Source organism: Rhipicephalus sanguineus, chromosome 4 (genome assembly GCF_013339695.2).
Source record: "Rhipicephalus sanguineus isolate Rsan-2018 chromosome 4, BIME_Rsan_1.4, whole genome shotgun sequence".
Lineage (NCBI taxonomy): Eukaryota > Metazoa > Arthropoda > Arachnida > Ixodida > Ixodidae > Rhipicephalus > Rhipicephalus sanguineus.
In genome coordinates this window covers 138487662-138494678 of record NC_051179.1, presented here as the reverse complement: position 1 = coordinate 138494678, position 7017 = coordinate 138487662, and positions in this window count along the sequence as shown.

The window sequence follows — 7017 nt, the reverse complement described above, 5'->3', positions numbered from 1 at the left end:
TAGAAAATCAGCACAAAAAAAGGAAATAAAGATAGAAACAGTGAGAAAGAGAAGTACATAGAGAGAGAAAGAAAGAACTAGAAACAGACACAAAAAGTAGATAAAAGAAACCGAGAGAAACAGAAACAAAAAGAAAAAAATAGAAATAAAAAAACAAGAAACGCACCCCAGCTGCGCTCTTCCTTCAGGCTCGGCACCACTAGGGCGAAGCTGCTATACATTTTTCTATTTTTATCATCTCTTTGGGGCACACTAGCTTTGGGTGAGGATGGTTTTATGGAACACCATCACCAGCTACACAGGTCAGTGAATACAAGCGTCGTTTCAAAAAAATTAAGCCGACCTAATGTTTGATATAGGCGTCTTTAATGGCAATAGCCCCTAGCGTTTGGTGAATTTTGGGTTCACTTTGGCTAGATTTTAGAATGAAAGAAAATCAACTCTGGAATGGGCATGTGCCATCTTGATGGCACATACCCACAAGAAAGCATTCTGCTCTTTCAACGAACTCATGCAAATAATTTAAGCGCACTCAGCGAGTTGAGCTGCGCTTAACTCTGCTTCTTCTTTGCAATCAACTCTAGCAACGCCAACGTGATCACGAAGCCGGTCTCAGAGTCCACATAGAAAGAAACGCACGGTGGACATCTGCTCCGTCAGCTGACGCAACGATCTCAGCTGTTCACAAGAAAATCCTACGCTCATTCTATGAACTCATTCAATTTTCATTAATTATCCAGACAATAATGGGCCATTATGCTAACTAACCTTATGCTCCGATATCATATGTGTCCTATACTGTTCTTAACCTTAGCTATTACCTACGTTTTATATAATTTTTTATGAAACGTTTATTGGTGCTTCCTCCCATTCGAGCGAATCGCGCAACCTCCGGTTTACTGGGGACAAATTCCGGTACCCTCGTTGAGAAACAATGTCGAGTAAAAAAGGGGGCGCAATACAAAACAGGGCGGCTGTCAGGCAGGATGAACGTGCTTTTCGAGAGCTCCGGAACGACAGCGACAGATAAGTGTATTTGCATGATTTCAGTTTGCCTCTGTCTGTAGCTTTCTATAAGGCGTTAGCGTAAAGCCTGATTGGGTCTATTACTTTGTACTGTTTTTTTGTGTATTACTTTCTATGTGGTTGCTTTTTGTTTCTGCCACCACGTGGCTGAGGTCCGCGCGTAGACTGAGCACGTGCATGCACAGGTGCCTTGAAGTGTAGCGTGTTCATTGATTTTGTGGTTCCTTTTGACATAGGGCAGTGTATTTAGTACGCCGTGATTATTTGTGGCAGTTTTCTAATACGTGGGCATCGGTGAACAGATCTAGCGATGGTCAAAAAGACCGTAAAGTGTTCAGGGTGCGGGGTAGGTTGGAAGATGGAAGTTTGTGCGGACGAGAAGGCAGAAGAAGCTGACGCCAAGTGTAGACAATGCGAATTCGAGGAGAAAATGGGGAACATGATGGCTGTCCAGAGTGGGCTCATGGCGAGAATCTCGGAGCTGGAGAATGCGTTGGCGACAGAGCGAGAAAAGACGAAGGCCATGGGAGAAAGTCTCGGGTCAGCCGAGGAGGGCCTATCGAAGGTCGTCAAAGGCAACAAAGAAGACGCAGGTGACGGTGGAAGCATTAGGGCGACGAACCCCCGTGCGGGAGAGGCGAAGGGAACATCAGGCATGACAAATGCAGGTGCAGTGGTCACAGAGCCCAGCTTCCGAGAAGTAGTTTTGAGAGAGGGAGAGAACAAAGCCGCAGCCGTGACTCACGCTAGTCACCCAGACAGCAGCCAGATGCAGGATACAGAAGGAATGTCTGGGCGGGTCATTATTGCCGGTGACTCAAATTTAGTTCGATGCGCAGAGGCAATCAAAGAAAGGGTGAAAGGAGATAAGAGAGTCTCGATAGGGACATTCCCAGGACATACGCTGGGGACAGTCATGAGGCAAGCGAGTGAAAAACTCGCAGCTACAGCTCACAGACGTAACCTCGTGGTAATTGCGGCAGGGCTAAATGACGTGTTGCATCAAGAATCGTCAGGACTAGCGACGACCTTGGTGAAAGGGGTCGATAGCATGCGCACCGTGTCCCCCCAGGTGCAAATTGTAGTATGCACAATACCGGAAGTACCAGTGCGCAATATGAACTTGCAAAAAGCGGTTGTCGACGCAAACAAAGAGATATGGCGAATTAATCGAGAGAAGGGTTTCGAGGTAGTGGATATAAACAGGGAGGTGCACAGGTGGGGCGGTTTCCAAAGAGAGAGAATTTACTTCGATAAGAGGCTTGGTCATGAGGTGGGCTGGCGACTGGCAGGACGCGCAGTAGCTTTTTTGGGGGGCACGCGGGCCCTTCGGAGTCCGGGGTAGCTAGTAACAGGGAAAACAACGAGGACTTTTTGACAGGTGGTATTGCGAAAAATCCGAGAAAAGGTAAAAGAAAAGGGATAAGGCGCGTGTTGCAATTAGTTACATAAACATGCAGGGTGGCAGAAAAAAGGCATAATGGTTAGAGCTTGAGGAGCAGTTAAACAAAGAACAGATAGGCGTTTATGCGGTTACCGAAACACACCTTAGAGACTCGGAAGAGCCACCACATATTGAAAATTATGTTTGAGAAGGGTTCAACAGGACCATATCAGAAAGGAAAGGTTGGGGTGTAGGAATGCTAATTCACCGTGGCGCCAAATGGGTTAGAGTGAAACAGACGTGTTCAGAGCACCTCTGGGTTTTCGGCACAGTAGGCGGAAAGAAAACGTGGCTAGGGGTTGCCTACTTGTGGACGGGAAATAACTGCAGAGTAAAGAATAAGGAGATAGTGGATTGCATGAGTGAGGATATTAAGGAATTTGGTAATGGGGCCGAAATCATCCTTCTAGGGGACATGAATGCCCACATACACGACCTTGACGGATATACAGACACCAATGGAACGTTATTACTAGATCTCTGCGAGCAACATAGTCTGTAGATAGTTAACACGGGGCCTAAATGTGACGGCCAGATCACGTGGGAAGTCGGAAACAAACAGTCAAGTATTTATTATTGTCTCATGTCTGACGGAATTTATCACAAACTGAGAGCAATGAGAATAGAAGAGGAAGGAATTAAAAGCTTGGGTAGTGATCATAAACGAATAACATTACAAATGGGATATAAAACTGGAAATGAGAGCATAGAATCAAAGTCTCGCACCTCGTATTTAAATGACAAACAAATAATAAATATAGCCACAAGAGTCGAGGAAGAAGTAGGCAAAATACCAGGCATGGACTGGGAGTACAGTGAGCTATGAGATCTAATGACGAAAGAGATAGGGAGAAAGAAGAAAACTATTTGCTGGAAAAGAAAGAGGAAGCCAAAAAGTTGGTGGAACAAGGAAATCCGGGAAGCGATCGAGAAGCGGCGTGAAGCATCACCAAATCATAAAAGGGCAAAAAAGGACAAGCGACCGCAGGACGAAGTCAACGAAATATGGGAAATAGATCTAGAGAAAAAATTCATTGTACAGAAATTGGTCGAGGCAAAAATTAAAGGTGAAAGTGAACGCTGTTTGACACAGATTCACGAAAAAAAGGAGGCCGCACCTAGGATATTTTGGAGCCACATAAAGGCGCTAGGTAGGAAGTCTGTCACAACGCAACAACATATTCTCGATGAAGGAGGAAATCAATTGGAAGGGTACGAAGCGCTAGGTTACATTCGAAAGGTAACAGCCGATTCGTTTAAAAAGAGCGTCCAGGGGATTTCCCCGGTGAGTAAAAGTGTGGCGGAGAGAGCAACCGAGGAAGAGCTAGTGCTAGAGAATTTCAATTGGAAAAAGGCTGAAGGAAAAATTCCAAAGCGCACTGCCGCGGGTTTAGATGGAATTCCCGTTAGCCTCATTTACGAACTAGGAAATAGCACTAAATAAGCACTGCTGAAAGCTGTAGAAAAATTCTTAAAGGATAGGCAAATACCGGATAGTTCGCGAAAAGGTAGAATGAAATTAATCTATAAAGGCAAGGGAGAAAAGGATAACATTCGCTCGTATAGACCACTATTACATCGGTACTATACAGGTTGGCGATGCAAGCAGTAAAAATTAAAATAAAAAAGTGGGCAGAACACAACGATATTGCCACCATTCCGGTGTGACGCAGCTTAAACTCAGTTATTCATTACAACCATTATGTGTTCGCCGTCAAGTGTCCTTGTTATGTCTATTTCATAAGTACGTCTCCAATAACAAAACATCGTCGTTGTAACTTGAACGCCCCCTCTACACATCACGCCGGTTACATAATCATCTCAGCTTCACCCGCATCTTTGGTAACACAAACGCGTTTAACACATCAGCACTACCGCAAGCCATCCGCATGTGGAATGATCTTCCCGATGATATCGCCTCTAATAGTAACCCTAACGCGTTTCGGCAGAAACTTGAGATACATTTTCACGGTGTAGAGTTGTAAGTTTTCTTTTTCTTTTTCTTTTTTTTTTCATCGAACATTCAAACTTTTATATTGTCAAGTGGTGCGCTCTGTTTTGATTAACGTGCTGTAATCTGCTATTCGTGTACTATTGAATTTTATTACGAAGTATTTTTTTGTTATTGTTATTAACCTGCACTGTAGCTTTGTTCACTGTGAGATTTTGTTCATTATCTGATTTCACTGTAACCCCCCTTACTCAATGCCTTCGGGCCTGTAAGGTATTTTCAATAAATAAGTAAATAAATATTTTGGGAGAACTCCAGAATAGATTTCGAGTCGACAGGCGGTTAGACGATAACCTGTTTGTTCTCACTCAGTGTGTAGAAATATCTAAAATAGAAAATAGGCCCTTGTACAGGGCTTTTCTAGACATCACTGGGGCGTGCGACAACGTTAATGAGGACATTTTGCGGGATATATGGAAAGGAATGGGCGTAGGCGACGACTGTATACAGCTTTTGAGGGAGATATACCGAGAAAAAAATTGGCCGCGTATCTGCGTGCTTCGCTGCAAATGTCGTGTAAAGACGATAGAAGAGGCGCTGTGTGAGATATGGACGCCATCTGGCAATACGTCGGGAAACATGAGTGCTGTGTTGCGTGCTGGTAGTCCCGGCGCAGCAGCAGGCGAAGACCGGTGGTGACCAACGCGACCGGCGGGGACGCCAGCCAGCCCGAAAACGCGGTTTGGCGCGAAGCGCTGAAGCAGAGATAGTGTAACAAAATGTGGATTGATGGTATTCAATGATCCTTGTGATCAGGCAGTGTCAATACAGAGCCAAGAAATACCGAGGGTGAGCGAATACAATAACCTCGGAGTATAGATAAATGGGGGGTGACAGGTACACGGAGGCACAGGAAAAAGCCTCGGCAGCAAAAGGAAAGAGGAATGCTGCGATAATGAAGCACAGAGCATTGTGGGGATACAATAGGTACGAGGTGCTTCGAGGTCTGTGGAAAGGTGTAATGGTTCCGGGGCCTACTTTTGGGAACTCAGTGTTGTGCATGAGGGCAGAGGTGCAATCGGGAATGGATATAAATCACAAGGACTGTGGGACGCCTCGCGTTGGGTGCTCACGGGAAGCCGACAAATGAGACTGTAAAGGGCGATATGGGATGGGCAGGTTTTGAGGCGAGGGAGGCTCAGAGCAAAATAAGGTTCGAAGAAAGGCTAAGGAATATGAAGGAGAGTAGATGGGCAGAGAAGGTGTTCCGTAACTTGTATAGGAAGAGCGTGGACACACAGTGGAGAAACAGAACTAGGAGGCTCACTAGTAAATATACGGCTGGTAGTGTAAGCAGTATGTCAACAAAGAGCGTTAAGCGAAAAGTCAGAGAGGCGGAGAGGATTTACTGGACGGCAGCTATGGAGAAAAAACCGGCTTTGAGTAACTACCGAAAGGGCAAAAATGAAATAACGAGGGAGGCATTTTACGATAATTCAATTTGAAGCGCTTTACTGTTTGAAGCGAGATCGGGTTGCCTTAGAACGGGTAGTTATAAAGCGAGATTCAGTGAAGAAGAAGAACAATGCACGTGCTGCGGGGAAGATCAGGAAACGGCGGAGCATGTTCTGATTGAATGTGGAGACATCCACCCAGGTGTACGTTTGAGCACGAGCCTACATGACGCCTTGGGTTTTAGAGACAATGGAAAGCTGAACACACCTGCGATTGAAATAAGTAAGAGACGGTTAGAGCATTGGTGGCAGAAAACTAGAGAGAAAGGACAAAAATAAATATTGGAAAAAAAAATAAGGACATTCTGCCGTGAAGGGCAGAGAACGGAGCTGACTACTTAAGTTCTTTTTTTGAGTAAAATAGTTTTAATTGAAGTAAAGACACTAGGCCAACGCTAAGAAAAAGAAGAGTAAAGGTTTTTTTTTTTTTTGTCGAGCCTGGTGGCACACTTGTCACCGCCCCGTTATAAAGGGGACGCTCATAGCATCCATCCAGATAAAGAGGGGACCGTTGCCAACTAACCCAAATGGCTGTTTTGCTACAATGTCGAGAACTGCTAGCGCCATAAAAAAATGCCGTGCTCTGACGCTGCAAACGGCCACAACGGCGAGACCATCAGCAGACAGGAAGGCGCGGTCGCTCAGACAGTCAGGTTACTGAGACGCATAGCCAACCGACACAGCGGGATGAAAGAGGGCAACATGACCAGGCTAGTTCAGACCTTCATAATGAGCCGAATAACGTACGTGGTACCCTACCTCAAGTGGCAGGTCGCGGAAAAGACAAAGATGGAAGGCTTAATCAGGAAGGCTTACAAACAGGCAATGGGAGACCAGCGCTGGATAGGTGGCGCGCCGAAAAAGGGCGCCTGGCGGGGAGTCACGACATAACTCAGCCGCTCGCATGGCCTCCCCGCCGCCGGCTAATCTCGGAGGCCATGCCGCTCGTGCTCAGACGACCGGCCGCACTGTACCACGGTGAGCGCACGCGCGTGCGCCGTTCCCGTGCTTCATTTTGGCGCGAACAGCTCAAGCAGCCATTGCGCCAGTATTACTGCTCTATGGTTTAGAAAAAAATAACT